This window comes from Gymnoscopelus braueri (genome assembly GCF_963280865.1).
Source record: "Gymnoscopelus braueri genome assembly, chromosome: 4".
Lineage (NCBI taxonomy): Eukaryota > Metazoa > Chordata > Actinopteri > Myctophiformes > Myctophidae > Gymnoscopelus > Gymnoscopelus braueri.
In genome coordinates this window covers 48,528,103-48,549,359 of record NC_137605.1, presented here as the reverse complement: position 1 = coordinate 48,549,359, position 21,257 = coordinate 48,528,103, and the positions used below count along the sequence as shown (strand labels likewise).

General features: G+C 40.5%; 1 pseudogene across 1 annotated transcript; it reads right to left on the bottom strand.

The window, feature by feature from the left end:
* Window positions 1-542: 542 nt before the first annotated feature.
* Window positions 543-20,259, bottom strand: LOC308083295 (myosin heavy chain, fast skeletal muscle-like; annotated as a pseudogene). Its single transcript has 34 exons — window positions 20,241-20,259; window positions 19,371-19,411; window positions 19,026-19,244; window positions 18,793-18,936; window positions 18,365-18,521; window positions 18,234-18,261; window positions 18,041-18,143; window positions 17,844-17,936; window positions 17,697-17,760; window positions 17,360-17,458; window positions 17,174-17,277; window positions 16,497-16,635; window positions 14,261-14,379; window positions 13,085-13,234; window positions 12,821-12,991; window positions 10,116-10,419; window positions 8,692-8,756; window positions 8,309-8,396; window positions 8,085-8,202; window positions 7,876-7,999; window positions 7,643-7,779; window positions 6,796-7,051; window positions 6,377-6,619; window positions 5,930-6,106; window positions 5,696-5,841; window positions 5,521-5,611; window positions 5,044-5,433; window positions 4,574-4,700; window positions 4,296-4,414; window positions 3,998-4,194; window positions 3,343-3,526; window positions 1,127-1,292; window positions 856-980; window positions 543-735 (listed from the first exon to the last, which is right to left on the bottom strand). The product of its transcript is annotated as a myosin heavy chain, fast skeletal muscle-like (transcript).
* Window positions 20,260-21,257: the final 998 nt, after the last annotated feature.

Genomic DNA, 21,257 nt, shown 5'->3' with positions numbered 1-21,257 from the left:
ATAGTATCTCTATAGTCATGTCATCAAGACAGATTTGTCAGATATTTCTTGTTCCATCCTAATTGGCTAACATTGGCTTCCAAAGTTTGCACGCCTCAAATCATGAGCGTAGTGTGCAATTTCCATGAAATTTCACACGCACATTCCCACTAGGCCGAGGAACAAATGCCACCCTTTTCACATTGGTCTGTTATAGCGCCACCAGCAGGTCTAATTTCACAAAACAAATTTTTGGAACAAAATGCCTCAAATCATAAATGCAGTGTCCGATTGCCGTGAAAGGCCTAAGAAGAAATGGCACCCTTTTCACATTGGCCTATTATAGCGCCACTAGGAGGCCACACTAACCTGCCTGACCTGGCGGAGACTTGTGCTCCGAGGAGCACTTTTTCTAGTTTGAATATGTGTCTAACTAATGTTTTGCACCTTAAACTGTCCCTGGACGTTCCTCAGCTGCTTTTGGGCCTCAGCAGCCTGGCGGTTGGCGTGGCTCAGCTGAACCTCCATCTCGTTCAGGTCTCCCTCCATCTTCTTCTTGATTCTCAGGGCATCGTTTCTGCTCCTGACCTCAGAGTCCAGAGTGCCCTGCATGGAGTCAATCACCCTCTGGCTGTTCCTCTTGATCTGTTCCATCTCTTCATCCTTCTCTGCCAGCTTCCGGTCGACCTCACCCTTTATCTGGTTGAGCTCCAGCTGCACACGAAGAATCTTGGACTCCTCGTGCTCCAGAGTACCCTAAAATGTAAAGGATCAAAATGTAACATCATATACAGCTCACTGTTTGAATATAAAACGTATTGAAATAAATCTAAGATATAGACAAGATATAGTTCATCTAGAAACTAAAAGTTTTACCTCAGCTTCCTCCAGGGCTGTCTGGATCTCTGACTTCTCTGTCTCCGTCTGTTTCTTGGATTTCTCCAGCTCATGGATGCTCTTTCCAGTTTCACCAATCTGTTCAGTCAGGTCTGAGATCTCCTCTGCAGTTTATTGAAAATAATGAATAATCAGCATCTATTTTGTATTTTCATTTGAATAAAGTTGTAGCCTGATCCACAACTGCTCTTGAACATTTAATGTTTTTTTCCCCTCACTGTTATTAAAAGTGATGTAGAGAAAGACTCACGTTGCAGGTTCTTATTCTCACGCTTCATGGTCTCCAGTTGGTCTAGAGACTCCTCGTAGGAGTTCTTCATCTTAAACAACTCAGTGCTGAGAGAACGAGCCTCTTTCTGAGCTCCTTCCAGTTCTGCCTGACCCTCTTCATGCTTCTGCTTCCATTCTGCCAAGACCTGCATAGCATTTGTAATGAAATGTGTCATTTACCCCACTTTAACCCTTCTATTGTGTTAGGGTCATTTTTGACCCGTTTTCAAGTTAAATAGGTAAAAAGTACCCTTTGCATTTCTTTATTGGAACAAGGCTTCATGATATCCTCAGAAACAGCTATTTTAACGCAACAAAATTAATTACCACCATTTTACTTAATTCTGATGGTCTAAAAAAAAAAGTGAAGTGTGGCTCGATTCCCTCTAAATTGTCAATATTCAATGTTTACATGTTTGAGAGTGAGAGAAACTTGTCCTCAATTAGCATTTGCTATTAGGAGTAAAATAAAGTTTGGGTTCATGAAAAATAAATGACTTTTTACCTTCTATGGTATACAGGTCAATTTTGACCCTTAACACCACAGATTTTTATATATATTTTTAATAATATTAACAATTTTTAAAGTTACAAAACTAAACTAAAGTGTGTTCTAATATTAGTCTATTATAGCTACATAACATTATTATCCATTGTCTTCATTATAGGAAATGTAATGAGAACATTTTTATAATTGAAAACGAGATATATTGAAACCCTAACCCTATCCCAAAATAATATTTTAAAAAGCGTTTGCATGGATATGAATGCACAACAAGTCAGCTATGAGGTGGGAGAAAAAAATTAATGAAAAAAAATATTTTTTTGTTTTGGGCTGAGTTAAATCATGTGTCAAATTTGACCCGCTAACACCAAAAGTGTATGCAGGTTTCTAACACAATGCAAGGGTTAAAGGTTTCATGACGTTCAGTTTTACCACACATTAAAAGTGTATAGAAAGTTTTAACAAAAAATTCCACTCCATTGATCCATGGCAGGTGTTTTTCTCTCACATTTCTAAAGCCTATTCAACTGCGATGAAAAAATAAATCTTTGCCTGCGGGTGTCGCTGGTGAGGGATTTTGCCTGTCAATCATCGCCTCTGCTCCGCCCCCCCCCCCCAAAGGAAAGGATAGGGGAGGGGAGGGGCGAGGAGGAGAGTGGGCGGGATTAATCGGCTGTGACCTCACTGCCGAAGGGCCAAGCTCAGATTACTTTTCAGCCTAATTATTCAGAAAACCCCAGACCACAGAAAATCCACTGAATGTTCAAAGTTCAGATTTTTTGGGTGTAATTGGGGTCATAAAACCACAAAAAAAACATAAAAAATAAAAAAAAAGTGGCGCAGTCGGTAGTGCTGTCGCCTCACAGCTAGAAGGTCCTGGGTTCGATTCCCGCAGGGGACGCTGTGGGCGCTGGGGGCGTGTTCTCTCCTCCGCGTCATCAGTGCCCATACCCTAGGTAGGGTTGGGGAAAGGGCCTTTCTGTGTGGAGTTTGAATGTTCTCCCCGTGTCTCCTAGGGTAGGTACCCTCACAAAAACATGCAGTAATCCTGGTCACTATACTGCCTCCCCCTGGCCAGCCGGGGCGCCTGATGGAGGGGAAAGGAACTGGTTGGAATAACGTGTTCCTTCCACACGCTACGTCCAACCAGGGAAACTCTCCCCTGTCAGGTGACAAGAAGGTCAGTTGGCTCTCATGCATTGAAGGAGGCATGAGCTCGGCCCTGGCCTCCCTAGGTTGGCAGAGGGAAGGTAGTGCCCAGGTTTACATAGACAATTGGCACTGGGTGTAAAAAATGGGGTTACAAAATCGTGGGATAAATATTTAGAGAAAAGAAATAATGTCATAGAACCTTTAAGGACCTGCACAGCATTTGTAATGAAATGTGTCATTTACCCCACTTTAAGGACCTGCACAGCATTTATAATGAAATGTGTAATTTACCCAACTTTAAGGACCTGCACAGCATTTATAATGAAATGTGTCATTTACCCCACTTTAAGGACCTGCACAGCATTTATAATGAAATGTGTTATTTACCCCACTTTAAGGACCTGCACAGCATTTATAATGAAATGTGTAATTTACCCCACTTTAAAGACCTGCACAGCATTTATTATGAAATGTGTCATTTACCCCACTTTAAGGAGGCAAGAATTAATTTTGTTTCAAAATAATGAGTGTCAAAGCACCTTATCGAAGTTCCTCTGTTTCTTGTCAAGGTTGGCAGCCAGACCATTGGCCCTCTCCACATCAATCATGAGGTCTTCCACTTCACCCTGGAGTCTCTGTTTGGTTTTCTCCAGAGAGCCGCACTTGGAATTAACAGCCTCGATTTGCTCTTCAGCCTCCTGCAGACGCTGGGCTAGCTTCTTCCTGTTGATCAGTGTTGAATGGAATCATATTAATGTGGGCAATATTTTGCATAGTGAGTGGTGCCTGACAGTGTAAAACATTGGCTCTCAAAGCGGGTTCCGGGGCCCCCCAGCAGGAGTCCTTGGGGGGGATCCAGGGGGTCCCGGGCTAAAGTAGTTTAATGTAGCACCAAAATCATTTAACAACTTTATCCATTTATATGTTGGCTATTTAAAAATAGCAGATCCACAAGCTCACAGGGTGACACTTTGTGCCACATTGCGAGCTTGTACATAATTGCTATTTTCATGGAAAATGTTGGGAACATTTGGAATAATTTGGAATTTGTTTTAATATAAATCCTCTCTTCTGGGGGTCCCTGCCACAAAACCTTTGCAGAGGGTGGTCCGCGGCCAAATATATTTATCAATTAGGGGGTCCTTGAGACCAAATAAAATTGAGATACACTGGTTTAAAACACTAATGACTTACTTAGCTTCCTCCAGCTCCTCAGTGCGTTGGACAGCATCAGTCTCATACTTGCTCCTCCACTGACACACCTCAGCGTTGGCCTTGGACATTCCACGCTGCAGCTCCGCCTTGGCTTCCTGTTCCTCCTCAAACTGCTCCCTCAGAAGGTCACAGTCATGGCGAGCTGATTGCACAGCATGAGCAAGGGCATTCTTTGCCTGTCAATAGAAAATGGACAAAAAAAATGTCAGCTGAATTTAATTACTAAAAAATATAGAACTAGGCCTAAAAAAAGGGGGGGGGGGGATCTGTTCCTCACCTTAACCTCCTCTTCATTGAGTCTCTTCAATTCCTCAATCTGCTGAGTGAAGGCCTGCTTGCCTCTGGTGAGCTGTGAGACCAGAGCTTCTTTCTCCTCCAGTTGACGACCAAACTCACCTAATTAGACATTTAAATATTCGTTTCAAACATAAGGGGGAAAAAATCATCAAAGTCCCAGGATAACTGTTGATTAAAGCATAATCTCTAATTATGATCAAGTTGCCAAAAGTATCGACCAACCATGTCGATAAAGTAGACTTTAAGATGAATATTTACCGTTCTCTGTCAACAATCTAGCTCTCTGAGCTCCAACATCATTGATCTGGCGAACGTTCTCATCACTCTTGGCCTTAATTTCACTAAGTTGGTCCTCAAGGGTGCGGCACATCTTCTCAAGATTTCCCTGTAAATGAACATTGGACTAATTCAATCATCCTTTTTTTCTGATTGGTTCATTGCTTTGATTTGAACAGTAAAGCCACTCGATGCAGTCTATCCTTCAGTCCTCCTGTTTATAACTGGAGATGGTTTCCTTACTCATCACTAGGTTGGCCATCATTAGCTATGAGAATTTCTGTTATCTTGTTATTTATGTTGTTTAATATTAAGCTATGTTTACTGTATCAGGGCATCATTGGAAAAGAGAGCTTGCCCTCAATTGACCTTTCTGATAAACTAAAGGCGAAATGAAAATGAAAAAAAGTGTTATCTCAAGAATTATATTATATACAGGCATTCCATCCTACCTTTGCCTTAGCAACAGCCTCCATGTTGCTGGACAGGTCATCGATCTCCATCTTGTATTCACTCTTCTCCTTCTCTAGTTTCTGCTTGACTCTCTGGAGGTTGTCGATCTGTTCACCCAGTTCAGCCACGCTGTCAGCCTGTTTCTTACGGAGAGCAGAGGCAGTGGCTTCATGCTGCAGGGTGGACTCTTCAAGGTCACGACGCAGCTTCTGGAACTCAGCCTCACGCTTCTTATTCATCTCAATCTGAGCAGCGGTGGCTCCTCCAGCCTCCTCAAGCCTCTCACTGATCTCCTCAAGTTCCCTGGAGAGATCAGCTCTCTGCTTCTCCACCTTGGCACGAGCGGCACGCTCTGCCTCGATCTCTTCTTCCAGTTCTTCAATACGAGCCTTTCAAATTAATGATGTTAGATTAACATCTGAAAGTAATAATTCACTCTTACTTATTATTAGTGATTTTACAGAAAATAAAAATACCTGGAGTTCTTTGATCTTCTTCTGTAGCTGAGCCCCCAAAGATTGTTCATCCTCAATCTTACTCAGAAGCTGGGTTACTTCAAAGTCCTTCCTGTGGAACACAGCACATCATATATTAGTGTAATTCTGCAGGTGGTTTCTCTCCATGACATGTCATATTGTTGGTCCACATTACTTCTTTATCTTCTCGTCAGACTGCTGCTTGTCATTTTCCAGGTCCATTATGGATTCCTGGGCCAGTTTCAGATCACCCTCCAGCTTTCTCTTGGTTCTCTCCAGGTCCATGCGGAGCTTCTTCTCTTGCTCCAGAGAACCCTCCAGCTGCACAATGATAAATGAGTTGTACATCATTCAGTGAAACAATAAACATAATGTGTTCCAAACATCCAATTGCTTTTGTAAAACTCACATCGTCAACTTGTTGCTCCAGCTTGGTTTTGGCCTTGGTCAGAGTGTTGACTTTGTCTTCCTCTGCCTGCAGGTCATCCAGGGTCTGCTGATGTGCCTCTTGGAGGGCCTTTTTCTCCTTGGTCAGCTTACCAAGTCCCTCATCCTGAGAGGCCATCTCCTCGGTCAGGTTCTTCACCTAAATGAACACAACATGAACAGTATTAATAAGTCCTTCATCCTGAGAGGCCATCTCCTCGGTCAGGTTCTTCACCTGATATAAGCAGAACGGAATTTGCTGTCATGGAATAGATCATTATTGCACTTGGTCTCTGTCGGGTGGAAACCTCAAATGTCCAAAACAGTTGCTTGCCAGGATTCACATCCAAAATTAACGAAAGTAAGAGGTTTCTACCCGACAGCAACGACTACTAACTTGATAAAACCCCAGAGAGTGTAAAATCTATACCTTGTTTTCAGTGGCGTGCTTCTCCTTCTCCACTTTGGCCAAGGTGAGCTCCAGGTCATCAATGTCCTTCTTGAGCTCAGAGCATTCATCCTCCAGCTTCCTCTTCTTGGCGGTCAGTTCAGCGTTGATCTCCTCCTCGTCCTCCAGTCTCTCAGTCGTCTCTTTGAGCTTTGCCTCCAACTGGATCTTACTTTTAATAAGACCCTCACACCTCTCCTCAGCATCATTCAATGCTTCATCTCCCTAGTGGTCAATGAAAAAGAAAAAAACACACAAGCATATCAGCATTTGTCCTGTTCAATATGTACTTTTGCAGTTGCCGTTTAGGGGGTACAGACTCTTAGGGAGCATAGTGTGAGAAAGCACAGCTTTGTGATCTGAGGGAGGGAATTGTAAAATGTCCAGTGTAGCCTGCTTACTGATGATGCTGCCAGGGCAAGGTTATTTTTCTCCTGTATCAGAGCCACCAGCTTCTCCTCTAGTTCCTTCTTCTTGGCCAGGGCAGTAGAGAGGTCAGTCGTCATCTTCTCGTAGTTCTCCTTCATGTTGGCCAGTTCCTTCTCAGTCTCAGCGCTCTGCAGAAGAGGCTTGATCTTGTAGTAGACCTTCATCCATGGCCAGTGTTTCACAGCGACGAACGAGCGGAGGTTGAATTGGATGGTGTAAGCGGCCTCTCTGTGGAAAAGTGTGTCATGATTGTGGACAGTGATGGAAGAAGTATACGCTTTTATTATAGTTCTGTCAGATAACTCTCGAATAGATTTAACCAATATTATAGACCGAATATATTTAAGCAATATTATAGAATGAGAATACAAGTGTGGATGTAATATTTTATCTTGGCGTTCAGGCTCTGCTATATTTTTTCTCCCTGCTCAGCACAATCATACAGCCATCATTAACCATTAAGAGCAGGAAGATAGATATACAGTACATCCAAGGGGAACAGACCAATAGCAGAGCCTACTGGTGGTGCTGGGGTGGTGGTGGGAGCAAACGCCGCATGACAACAAGCTAAAACACACAAGCGGATGGAATGCCCATTTCAAGACAGCTGATTGCCACGTCAGTGTATGACATATGGATCTTGCATGACGCTGTAAACAGCCACATAGAACGAGCATGCATGTAACCTATCTCAAGTGTATGCTGGCCAAAACTAACTCGCAGGCTACGTATAATTGATTTGACACTATAACAATTGTATTGGACAGTAAGTGTACTTAAATTATACTAAATATTGAATAAATTATGTTTTCAAAGTACCTGAGAGCCGTCATCTTAACAAACTCCTTCCTCATGAGGTAAGCTCGTGCGAGAGCCTGAGTCATGGTAACCAGAGCAAACAGCTTCTCATCTCGCATCTCCTCCAGCGTACCCAGCAGACCAGCTTTGAAGAACACCTGAACACAATGTTACAAACACTGTAACTAAACAACTGTAAAATCCACCTTTAGTCCTCTCTTGATAATTTTAAACCAGGTTCACAGTGTGTTTACCTTGGTGTGTCCAAACTTGTACTCATCAACGGGAACGTCAATGGACCCAAGCAGCTTCTCAGAGGCTTTCTTGTTGTCCATGAACGCGCCATCGGGACATGCGCTGGCATTCAGTACTTTGTACCTGTTTTGCAGAAGTTCATGGTCATTTTGCGTGACTCCCGTGAATGGGTTTGGAACTAAAAGCTGCTGGAAAAAGGAATGAATACCTCTGCTTGAAGTCAGCATATGGGATTCTGCTTGGGAAGCCCTTTCTACAGATTCTGATGCCCTCCAGCACACCGTTACACCTTAGCTGATGGATGACCAGGAAATTCTCCATCAGGCCTGTAAAGATGTTGCTCCATTATTATTAGGACAAAGTAGTTACACACTGGCCAAAGCATTAAATGACCACCTCACAATTGTTTACGTTTGTATTTTCTGTGTTTACCTGGAGTCTTGGACTCGTTGGGAATCAGGCAACGCACAAAGTGAGGATGAGTTGCCCTCAAGTTTGTCATCAGCATCCCCAAGTTCGCCTATTGAGACATAAAAGAACCAAGTAGGTTTATTATTAGTAAAACGTTCTCCTTTAGATACTAGTTACTTTACAGATTTAGATTGTTCTAAAACATACATTAACCACTTAAGCCCTATGTTATACTTCAGCTATTCAAATATAGCTGATCTACAAGCTCATAACTTTGATAAAGAAATTGTTTGATTCCAACATGAAAAGACGTGCTTATTTCTTATTTGGATATAATGTTGTTAATAATAATGCTTAATTCTTACAGGAATATAATGTTGATAATAATGAATAAATATTCTTACCCTGAAAGCACTAGACACAGTCTGCATGGAACCACCCTTCTTCTTGCCTCCCTTCTTTGTGTTATCTGTTTATATTTGTTAGAAACATTAAATCAAATCAAAGTTTATTTGTACAGCCAATTTTCAACGACCAAGGTCGAACTAAAGTCCTGGACAAGAACAAATAAAAAAAAACGTCACACAGTGTCCATGATAAAAGGGAGACGAGAGGAATGTATAGAGGGGACAAGAGCTTTAGGGCGCAGGTACATGTGGGCAGGCAGGGAAAGGGGCTGAGGGAGGGTTCTGTCAAAGTCACAGACTTTGCCTGTCTTGTCTTGGTCTTGTATTTCTATGTGTTACGTTCTTGTTCTAGTTTTCATGGTTCTATGTCCATGTCTCCACAAGCTGTATCTCATGTGTAGGGAGACCCGGGACAAAAGTAACACTTTTTGTATTTGCCTTCATAATTCACAGACTACTTGAAATATCCTAGTCATCTTTTGCTATAAGAAACATATATATGTGCCCTAATTAATAATAAAATTTTTAAGCTTTCACTAATAAGGACTAGACTAAAATATTAATTTGAATGCAATAAGTCACAGTGTTACAATTGCCCCCGTGACGGGGGCAGTTGTAAAAGTGGTTGGGGGCAATTGTAAAACTGTAAAAATAAGTCATATTAATACACTTTATCTCAAATAAAAATATCACTAAGTCATATATATTTTTTATAATTTAACAGTTTTACTTACGAATGTTTTATATACATTTTGTATTTTTATTCAAATTATTTTATTTTTCAATTTTGTTTTTTCAAATGTAAGTCTATTTTTTATTTAAATGTATTTTTACTTTGAAATGTAGTGACATTTAGTGAAATATGTTCATTTACTAACATAAAAGTATGAAATCCCAGACAAAAAATCTGCTTGCATTGAAAACACATTGTTACAATTGACCCCGGTCACTTTGTCACAATTGCCCCCGATGGGGCAACCATGATAAAATCCCATATTCTATCTAGAAACACCTATACTAGCATAGGCTGCTGATGTTAATTTGTGACCAATAACATAGAGATACAATTCATCCAAGTTTAAATTAGCTGACATCTTATCTTTAGACAGCAGAAAGAACATACCGTACACTCAAAAATGTACATTTACACCTCAAAATCAGTTTTTTGTTGAAAACTTCTGCTGAGATGAAATGATAATTCTATCCTTCCATAGGCAGAGAGAGGACCCTACTGAGCATGTGCACAAGAAGTCTCACCCCTCTATCTTATTTCTAATTAGAGTTATTGAGTGTGTTACTTTTGCCCCCTGTTTCTTTTGTCCCCGGACTCCCCTAATCAGTCCTCATGTGTATATTAGTCTTGTTCCTCAGTCAGTCCATGTCGAGTCATTGTTTGGTGTCACAGAGATTAATAAACATACCTTCAGGCTCAGGTGGGGGATAGAACACAGCCAGCAGTTTAATTGAAGACTTCTGGAACAGCCCAATGACAGAGTCGTTCAGGGGGTCCTTGTTCTTCTCAAGCCAGCCTGTGATGCTGTAGTCCACAGTTCCAGCGTAGTGGACCAGGGAGAAGTGGGCCTCACCCTTGCCTTTGGCAGGCTTGGGCTTCTCAAAGGCCTTGTTCTTCCCAAGATGCTGGTCAATCAACTTTTCGGCGAAAGATTTGTCCGAAGACTTTGGGAACATGCACTGCTCTTCAAGGATGGAGAAGATGCCCAAGGGCTTTGTAAAGGAGACAAAAGAGAAAATGACAAAAACAATATTAACATCATGTCCATTAACGGACAAAATAATTGAATACCTTCTCAATTAGCTCAATGCAGACAGCCAAGTCCATGATAATATACAATAATATAATAATAATAATAATAATAATAATAATAATAATAATAATAATAATAATAATAATAATAATAGTAGTATACTTTCTCAATGAGCTCAATGCAGACAGCCAGGTCCATGATAAAATATAATAATATAATATAACTAGACGCGTCGCAATTCAGGGCAATTGCAGAGTGTGGTTGCGCCGACGCGAGTCGCGGGTCGCTGCCGCTGGGACTCGAGGAATACGCTGGGAGGAATACCGTCGGAGGCTGCGCCAATTACATTGTCACGCAACTCCTGAGATCACTTGCGTTTCATTTTGAGAGGATTGGTCCCCCAAAATATGTTTTTTGCATCAAAAGGTTACATTTTGAGCATTTGTGGCGCCCCCTATGGCGCCCCCTACGGATCAAAGTGGAAATTATTTTGGGGATTTGTTGAGTAAACCACACTTGACATGTGATTTAAATTTGGGATTGACTGGACGTTTTGTTCGTGATTTGTGGGCTTTTTTGTAAAACGGGCCCCTCCCGCTAACTTTGGAAGCCATTTACGGACGAACGGTATGGACTATCAAAATTCTGTTTCGGTCCAGATTATCGCATGGGTCCAGAGATCATGTGTACCGATTTTTGTGAAATTTGGACAAAATATATGGGAAGAGGAGCTAAAAGTGTGTTTTGAAGAAAATTCAAAATGGCGGAAAATCTGTCCTGACGCAAATGGGCGTGGCCTATATGGGGAGTTGCGTCATGACCCAAGAAATTTTGATTTTACGACCTACGGTTCAAGAGTTATAGGCCAAAACGTAAAGGGGGCTGTTATAGCGCCACCATGTGGCCGATTAGTGTAATTATTTTTTCAATAATTTCGGACTAAATTATGAACCTCCCCTCCAAATCTGGTAACTCTACTGTAGCTCTTACGGTTTCTGAGAAAAAAATACTTGAATTTGAGTTTTTTCACTTTTTCATTAAAGTGGATGGGGAAATTTAATGCACTAATAAATCAATATCAATAAAACTATGCAACCAATCTCTTAGCAAAATACAAGCACACGATTCCCGGTGAGACCGGTCATTTTGGCATATGGCACTAAATTGGGAAAAATAAACTGTGGGAGGAGATGCGGTGCAAAATAAAGTTTATCTACAATAATAATAAAGTGTAAGGATTACTATAGTCTGGTTGCCCTACACTAATAATAAAAGTATACCTTCTCAACGAGCTCAATGCAGACAGCGAAGTCCATGTACATACCTTCTCAATGAGCTCAATGCAGATAGCCAGGTCCATGATAATATATAATAATATAACTAGAAAATATTGTTCCTATAAAGAAACAATGTGGGCTCGCTTTAAAGCCAAAAAAATGTAGTTATAAAAAGTACAAATTCAGTTTTACTCTCTGTATCTCTGTCTTTGCGTTGTGTGTGGGTGCAGACTGGCCTCCGGTTGATCAGATTGGGAGCGCCTGGTGGAGTGGCAGTGGAGTATATGGGGTGTGTGTGAGTGGGGGGGGGGGTCGGAGCTTGCAGTGTACAAACGTTTTAGCATCAAAATATACTTTGAGTACCAAAGTAAAAGTACTCAATGTTGTGTGTGGTTACTGTAGGTTTTGTATTAATAATAAATTCTGCAAAGTAACAAGTAACTAAAGCTGTCAAATGCTGTCATTGTAGTGGAGTAGAAGTAACAAAAAAGGAAAGGAAAGTAAAAGTACCTCAAAATTAAACCGTGCATGGTAAGCACTTGCATAGTACTTGAGTAAATATACTTAGTTACTTTGCAGCACCACTGCCTGACAGCCATGACTGACAGATTAGGTAGCACCAGCTGCTACTGATTGCTAGAGTGTGTAGGTGCATTGGTTTATATTAATGGTCTTATCTCAAAATGTGTACATCGCACAGCTTAGATCTTTGGATTAAATTGGAGAGCAGACCTGTGCGATCTTGGTGATGTAAAAAGCATGTCTGTAGTGTAAACAATGCGGCCACAGTGACTTTACGAAAACACGGGGCATTTCTCCTCTGTCCTTCTCTCTCCCCACTAGCAAAACCCATTGGAAATGCATTGGGTGCTTAAGTTAAATATTTCAAAAACTACAAATAATTTCAAAAATAAAAGCACACGTGTCCACAGTAAGTTGGATTTTTTAAAGTTTGAGGTGCCATACTTTTGGGGGAGAATAAATAAATAGTGAAGATATCTATAGTGTGCTCGCCAAGCCCACAATAATAATAGTATACCCTCTCAATGAGCTCAATGCAGACAGCCAAGTCCATGTACATACCTTCTCAATGAGCTCAATGCAGATAGCCAGGTCCATGCCGAAGTCAATGAGATCCCAGGGGATGCCTTCTTTTTTGTACTCTTCTTGTTCCAGAACAAACATGGTGTGGTTGAAAAACTGTTGCAGTTTCTCATTGGTGAAGTTGATGCACAGCTGCTCCAGGGTGTTGAACTGTAAGTGGAAATATCATTAGCCCAATCTCTTGTAATTGTGTAATTGTGACAAAAATAATTAGTCTCCCACTTAAAAAAAGTCCATGCTTACATCAAAGATTTCAAAACCAGCGATGTCCAGCACACCAATGTAGGAGTTTCTCTGCTGCTTGGTGTCCAGCATCTCGTTGATCCTAATGACCATCCAGAAGAACTCCTTCTCATAGAGGGACTTGGCCAAGGCACCGACTGAGTTCATTACCTAAGGACATACAGTAGGTAGGGGTGTGAATTACACAATTTACAATTAAGAATTCAGGCATTTAGCAGACACTCTTAATCCAGAGTGATTTACAGTAAGCAAGGAAAATACGAGGTAATACATCAAATGTATAGCAATCTAGGATCATAGATAAATCAAGAACCATCATCAGTCAGACTCTAAACAGTATAATATCAAAACAATCAATAATCTGTAGGATACATTGAAACTATACACACTATAGGATGCCAGGTCTACAAATGAACCTGGCATCTGTCTACATAACATCCTCCTATAATTTGACAAACTGGTGGTGTAGTGGTGAGGCCAAAATTGGTTCTGCCTGGTTCTCCTCAGTGGCTGGAGCAGTTCATCTGAATTTGCACACAGCCATCGCGGGTCGGGGGTTCGAGACGCAACGGGACGTGTGCGGGGGGGGCGGGCGCATATCCTCCCATGTGTATGGACTAGTGCTATCTAAATTACATTTTAGCCTTTGCATAAGCCTGCAAGGTCGTCAAGGCTAAGGCAACTGATACGGGCTAAGGTGAAGTCTGAAGAGGTGAGTCTTCAGATGTGAGATTACGGCAGAAGATTGGGAGTGAGTCTGCAGTTCTAACTGCAATGGGAGTTTGTTCCACAGTTTGGAAGCCAGAGGGGAGAAGAGTCTGTCCCGGGTGTTTTCGGGAAGGTTCTAACAGCTTCCCTGTGTTAGCTGATCTGAGTGGGGTTGTATGGTGTAGTGTTTTTTTTAAATAATTATATAAGGTATAACGATACTGTTAAAATAATACATCAGAGGTGCATTGAACTGCACATGTTTCTGCAGAGTTGTATATTTTGTATGCTCTTCATATATTTAATAAATAAATAGAAATTACTTTGAATAATGTTGGAGGTGCATTTTATCTACAGAAGCTGATTTAAGACACAACTCAAAAAGATATTAGAGTTCTTATGGTATGCTGTGTTGAGAATATAAGGTGTGTATGAAATCAGAACATGGAATTAATGTAATTTACTCACCTGTGGCACAGTTTGTCCCTTAGTGACATACTCGTTTCCGACTTTCACTCTGGGGTAGCAATACGCCTTAAGCATCTCTGCTGAGTTTACACCCAACAGGTAGCCAATCTTGTCAGCCTCTGAAATGTTCATACAATTTGCAATTTACAATTTAGGCATTTAGCAGACGCTCTTAATCCAGAGAACGACTTACTTAGTAAGCAAGGTAAACACGAGTTAATACGTCAAATGCATAGAAATAATGATCTAGGATCATAGGTAAACCAAATAATCATCAGTCTAAACAGTATAATATATATATATATATATATATATATATATATATATATATATATATATATATATATATATATATATATATAGTTTTTTATCCCACGATTTTTGTAACCCATTTTATTTACCCCGTGCCAATGGACCCTTCGCTAAACCCCACCCCAAAAGCGATTGTCCAATGCCAGCTTAGCAACCGTTGTTAGCCTGGCATAGGTCTGGCAAGCTTTCGTCACCCGCCATAGCTGTCAATGTTATTTCGCCCGCACACACACAATCATTTGCAACATAATAGCAAGAATAGGAATACCACGATAACGCAATGGTGACTATGAGCCACGTACCCAAACCCGTTGGAGGCTGCTTTTCCCAAGCTGAAATCTGCACTTAAGGCTGCATGGCTGTGTTGTTGAACACGTACACAGCTTAACGTCAGGAAAGTTACATGACTCACTCGCCCAGGTGGTGTCAATAATAGGCTACTAATCACCGCAATCGTAACACAATTCAGAATCACAGCGCTGCCTGTTTCAGATTCCGCACGTTAAAGTATATTAATTCATTTGTTCGTCTATTTATTAACTGCTACTGCAGTCTTACCCTGCGGTACATGAAATCCTGTTACAGTCATGGATGAACTTCAGCCTGGTGTTTGCACTTTCTCCATCTATATAAAAGTTCATATTTCAAATATAAAGTGCTTACCCCATGGCCACGGATGTTACAATTATGCACGGGACTCTCAAAAGTGCCCGTATATTCTGTATTGTTCAATAAAACGCATGTTAATCCGATCAGTGGCCATTTTTTCATAATGTATCAGAGTGCAATACACCTACTGTACCAACCGATAGGGTCGCTCAGTTGAAAGCATATGGAGAAAATAGCCACCGATCAGATTCAAATGCTTTTTATTGAACAATACGGATGATACGGGTACTTCTGAGAGCCCGTACATAAATGTAACATCCGTGGCCATTGGATGAGCACTTTATATTTGAAATATGAACGTTTATGTAGATGTACGGGCCATAAATGGAGAAAGTGCAAACACCAGGTTGAAGTTCATCCATGACGGTCGTGACAGTCGACCGTCGTGTATCCATGGCTGTTACTCCCTCTAACATTTCCCATGTTTTTAGTTTATTGAAATAATGTCATGCAAATTTTTCCAGTGCATAGCCTACTGCAGGCCTTGTTGACTACATTTAGAAGAGATTTTGAAGCTCTTGCTCCTGAAATGATCGATTATTTTTAAGGGGAAAAGCCATCAGTTAACATGCAAGTCAATGGGTGAGAAGCAGAGCTTGCTAGGCGCTGCCAGGCCTGGGTGTGACTAACTTCGCACCACTAGTCACAGAGTGGAGTGGGTGGGGCTTAGCGAAGGGTCCATTGCCTAAGCTTTTATCCTGGGTGCTACTCTCCCGCCAGCTTGGGGAGAGCCCCGAACTGAGCACATGCTTCCTTCAATGCATGAGGAGTGAGCAGAACGCTTCTTATCACCTGACAGGGTGGAGTTTCCCCGGAAGGGTGTAGCGCGTGGAAGGAACACGTTTATTTACCATAGGGGACACAGGGAGAACATGCAAATTCCACACAGAACGGCCCTTTCGCCAACCCCACCTAGGGTATGGGCACTGATGACGTGGAGGAGAGAACACGCCCCCAGCGCCCACAGTGGGAATCGAACCCAGGACCTTCTCGCTGTGAGGCGACAGCGCTACCGACTGCGCCACCGTGCCACCGTAAACGGTAAAATATATTTAAAAAAAAAAAAGGAAATATATTGACAATATATTTAGCTTAGTCCATTTAGAATATAAGTAAATACAATACTTGTGACAAAGTATGCATTACTTTCATTCCTTAGTTCAAGATGCAGCTAACCCTCCATGTTAATGATACATTATAATAATACTAATAATAATAATAATACTAATAATACTAATAATAAAGATTAGCTCACCCTCCGTGCCGTCAGGTTCTGCCTGTTCTTCACGCTGCTTCTGTTTGAACCTCATGACACCATGATGCATCACTGCACCGGTGAACTTGTAGATCATCTGTTTTTCCTCACCGTTGAAGCCCAGGACGTCAATGGCATCCTGTTGTCGATAAGCAGAGAAGTATTCAAAAGATTAAGATTAAGCATTGATTAACAAACATCATTTAGAACTGTGTACAACTCAACAGTTAACAAACCAATGTACAGTATACTGTAAGTGTATATACATGGTATCTGCACATTTCTAAAGTGACAATTTAAGGACTTTTAAGACCTATACAATAAATAAGTTGAAATAAAACAAATAAGTAATCAAGACACTATACTATACAAATTGTCAAAAATTGGCCAAATTGTCGAATATTACCTAAGAAAGAGTCAAAGAATGTGAAAACATGTAGATCGGCTATTTTCACAATATTTATCTGTGGAACCGAGTCAAACTAAATGTAATGCCTCAACTGCTACAATTCCAAGTGCTTGTAAGGATGGGGGGGTCCCCAGTTCAAATAGGATTATTTTGGGGGGTCACTGCCTGAAAACTTTGAGAACCAATGCTTTATAAAATACATTTTGCAGAGCAACTGACTGCAGTCCACACTAGTGAGTATTAGAAAGAAACAAATATGTTCACTGACATCAGTAGCGTCCAGCTCCTCCTTGTCGTTAATGCTGGCCACAGTGATCTGACCCATGCTGATCAACGGGAAGTCGTAGGGGTTGGAGGTGATCAGACACATTTCTTAAAAGGGATTAAAAAGGGTGAACATGTGTTTTTATTCATTAATTTATGTTCTCAATGCATCATCAGTAATTCCACTTACCAATAATCTCAGGTTTGTGGTTGGTCATCATCTGGAAAAAGATGTGGTAACCTCTCTCTGCAGGAAGCTGATAGGTCACTCTAGACTTCTCCAGCAGATCTATATGGGTTTTACATAACTCATACTAATGATAATAATATAAAATAAATTATAATTATAATTATAATTATAATTATAATTATAATTATAATTATAATTATAATTATGATTATAATTATAATTATAATTATAATTACAATTATAATTGTTAAAATAATAATCTATATGGGTTGTACATAATTCAAAATGTAATCCTCAAATTAACGCATAATTTATCATCCATGAACTTCATACTTACATGTCTCAATATCAGCACTGGCCAGTTTACCCGTTGTGCCGAAATGGATTCTGATGAATTTACCCTGTTTGATATACAACGATTAGTTGCATCTACACTGTGGAATTATTGCAGGTTTTCTCATAAAATGTCATTATTTATACTTACAAAGCGAGAGGAGTTGTCATTCCTCACAGTCTTGGCATTACCATAGGACTCCAGCAAGGGATTGGCTGCAATAATTTGATCCTCCAGTGACCCCTAGAATGTTTTAGACATCGACCAATTTAAAATTTGAATTGCTATATTATAAATGCTTTATGTTCAATTTTATTTATTTTTTTGTTAAAAACCTGTACACATACCTTGATTTTACCGGCCGCCGATTTATCTCCACCAGAACTAGCTGTTGCAAAGTACTGGATGACACGCTTGGTGTTCACAGTCTTTCCAGCACCGGATTCTCCACTGTTTATAAATGCATACATTTAGAGAAATGCAGTTAGTGAATTTGTGGTCAATGTTGCTTTTTTAATGCCTATTAGATGGGAAACTTACGTGATCAGGACAGACTGGTTCTCTTTATCTGTAGAATGTAAAGCAAACTTTTAGTCATGGATACAGCACAAAAAAATTATAGTTATATATATATATATTATTTTTTTTACATTGTCCTGACTAGTACGTACCCATCAGCATGAACTGATAAGCGTTGTCAGAGACAGAGTAGATGTGGGGTGGAGCCTCAATACGCTTCTTGCCTCTGTAGGCATTTACAACCTCCTGGTCATACACTGGGAGCCACTTGTAGGGGTTCACAGTTGCACAAAACAAGCCAGAGTAGGTCTGAAGGGGAGAAGAGAGAGAACATTAACATCATACAACATAGCACTGAGCATGCCACATATCTGGGACAACGGATCACTAGAGCAGGGATTACAGTCACGAGTTGCAAGTGGCATCAACTAATGAGCAAGTTAACTTCAGAACCATGAGTTTGTTTGAATCTGTCATTTTATGGATTTCACTTGATGATATAACGTGTGCTCTGTATTTTTCTTTCTTTGCTATCGACAGGTGCAATACTGTACTGTTCTCAGCATGTAGAAAACCTTACATAGATCATCCATGCTGCATAACGCTCTTTGAGGTTATACAGGACAGTGGCTTCAGTGAGGTGGGTCATCATGGCCATATCCTCAATTTTATCATACTTGGGAGGGTTCATAGGGGTGACATCAGCCTCAGGCACAGTTTTTTCCTAAAAATAAAAACACAACTTTAGAATTTCTTGCAATTACAGTTGTACTGTGTCACTATTTTATTTCAGATCCACCTCTACCTACGTACCTCCTTCGTAATGAGCGTTTCCACAGTGACTTTGCCACCGTCCTTCTTTAGGATTTTACACTTGACGTACAGCTCCTTAACATCAGTTACAAATGCTGCAGATTTGGCATCAAAGGGCGAACTTTGAGCCTCCATTCTCTCCTTCTCTGGCTTACGGAGGTAAATGGCGGCCGGGCCATACTGCTCCATCTCTGCGTCCGTACTCATGGTGGCGGCTTTCTGTAGACAGACAAATAGATGGTGTTGATGCCTTTGGCGGACTTGAGATCCTTGTAGATACTTGTAGGACTATTCTTATGGTTATAGCTTAGTGTAGGTTTAATAGAAACATTATGACACACTTACTTTTCCCCTCTACCAGTAGCAGTGGAACCTTGTGTGCAACCCTTAAGTGTGAAAGAAATACATCATTTTTAGGACATTAACACGAGTTGAATGATTCAATACAATTTATATTCATGAATTAAATTAGATTTGAATCCTAATGTTCATTCTTGGCACACACCACTGCATAAGTTCTTATTAGTTCCACATCTGAAAACAGTGATCCATTTCAATATTATTACATGCAATTAAATGAAATGCTGCTTGCCCATTCGGTTATTTTCTTTTGTGTGTTTGTTATTAGCCATTCCTAATTTCACCAAGTTGTTTTTTTTTGTCATTACAGCCATGTTTCTTGTTTCTTTTTATGAAGTATTGAAGCGGTGCGAGGTATTCTTCGTCGTTCTAATACACTTTGATTCCATTATATGAATTAATGTTACAGTCAGAAGTGGGTAGACTAGCCAAACTGTACTCAAGTAAAACATATTGCTACTTTAAAATAATAATAATAATAACTCTAGTCTTGTAGATGTAAAAGTACAAGCATTGCAAATTATTATTTATATAATCATAACATAATTGAAATGTCTAAATAGAAATGAATGAACAAAAGGACATTCCAATCTGGCCCAAACCATATCATTATAAATACAAGAACACACAATCAATCATTTCAATCTGTACACTATAACATCAATTATGCTGCTCACTCATTATGTGTAACCTCGGGTCATGTGTGTAGTTATGTGGCACTATGTACGGAGTCAGGTTAAAAAAACATGTCTAATAGATGTATATGACTAGGAATAGCTAACACCTCTAAAACATTTATGACTATGAATAACTAACATCTCTAAGACATTTATATGACCATGAAGTCTCACTCACCACCTAATGGAACTCTGAACTCCTCTGCAATGGGTTCTGTGTTAACCGTCTCCGCATGCTTATATTGGCTGTTAATTGCAAGCTATGCAGAAGGTAAAAGTAGGAATAGCCCTTAAAGGACTTTAGAGGCCATTCCAATAGCACCCTTGTAGCCAATACATTCCCAGGAAACTTGATAGTGTGTCTTGTTATGTGGTGTTTGTCCATCGGTCCATGTCAGTGGCTATGGTATAAAAATAGCATAACAAGCAGGGTGCTGGGGTGTCATCACAGCATGTCTTGCCAGATACATTTGTGGAAGTTGTCATTTTAATTGTGAAGTATTCACATCTTTTACTTAAGTAAATGTATCAATACCACAATGTAGGAGTACTCTGTTAGGGCACGGCCACACTGAAGTTTAATTCTACCTACTGTATGAGGGTGGATTCTGAAATTGTTTTTCAATGGGAACGTAGAGTTTTTTTTTGCAGAAATCTGCAAATGTCAAGAAACCACTCCATTCCCATTGAAAAGTATTGGCAGAATCCACCCCCATAGGTAGAATTAAACTTCGGTGTGACCGTGCCCTTACAAGTAAAAGTCCTGTAATGGCAGTCACACCGCACTTTTATTTTAGCTATGGGGCGGAATCTGCCAATGCTTTGTCAATGCAAATGTGTGGCTTCATGGTCTTGCGCATCTTTCTGTGTGTCGCGCACATCTTGCGTTTATGCGCTCTGTACGCCTGCTGATACATCTATACTACAATCCGCAGACTGGCTGTAAGGTAAAAGGTAAAAGGTAAAAATCAACGGGAAAAACAAACAAACTGCGCACTGCGCATGCGTATGCACCGCTGTTGCCAGATCGTGCGCGAGCAACAAGCAACCAGCTTCATGAAAAAACACAAAGCTGCGCACTGCGCATGCGTCGACCCTCTGGGTTATTATTATTTATTTATTTTATCCCATGATTTTGTACCCCCAAACGACATTTTCTTTGGGGGGGTTAGGGGGGGGGGGTAGGGGGGGTGTA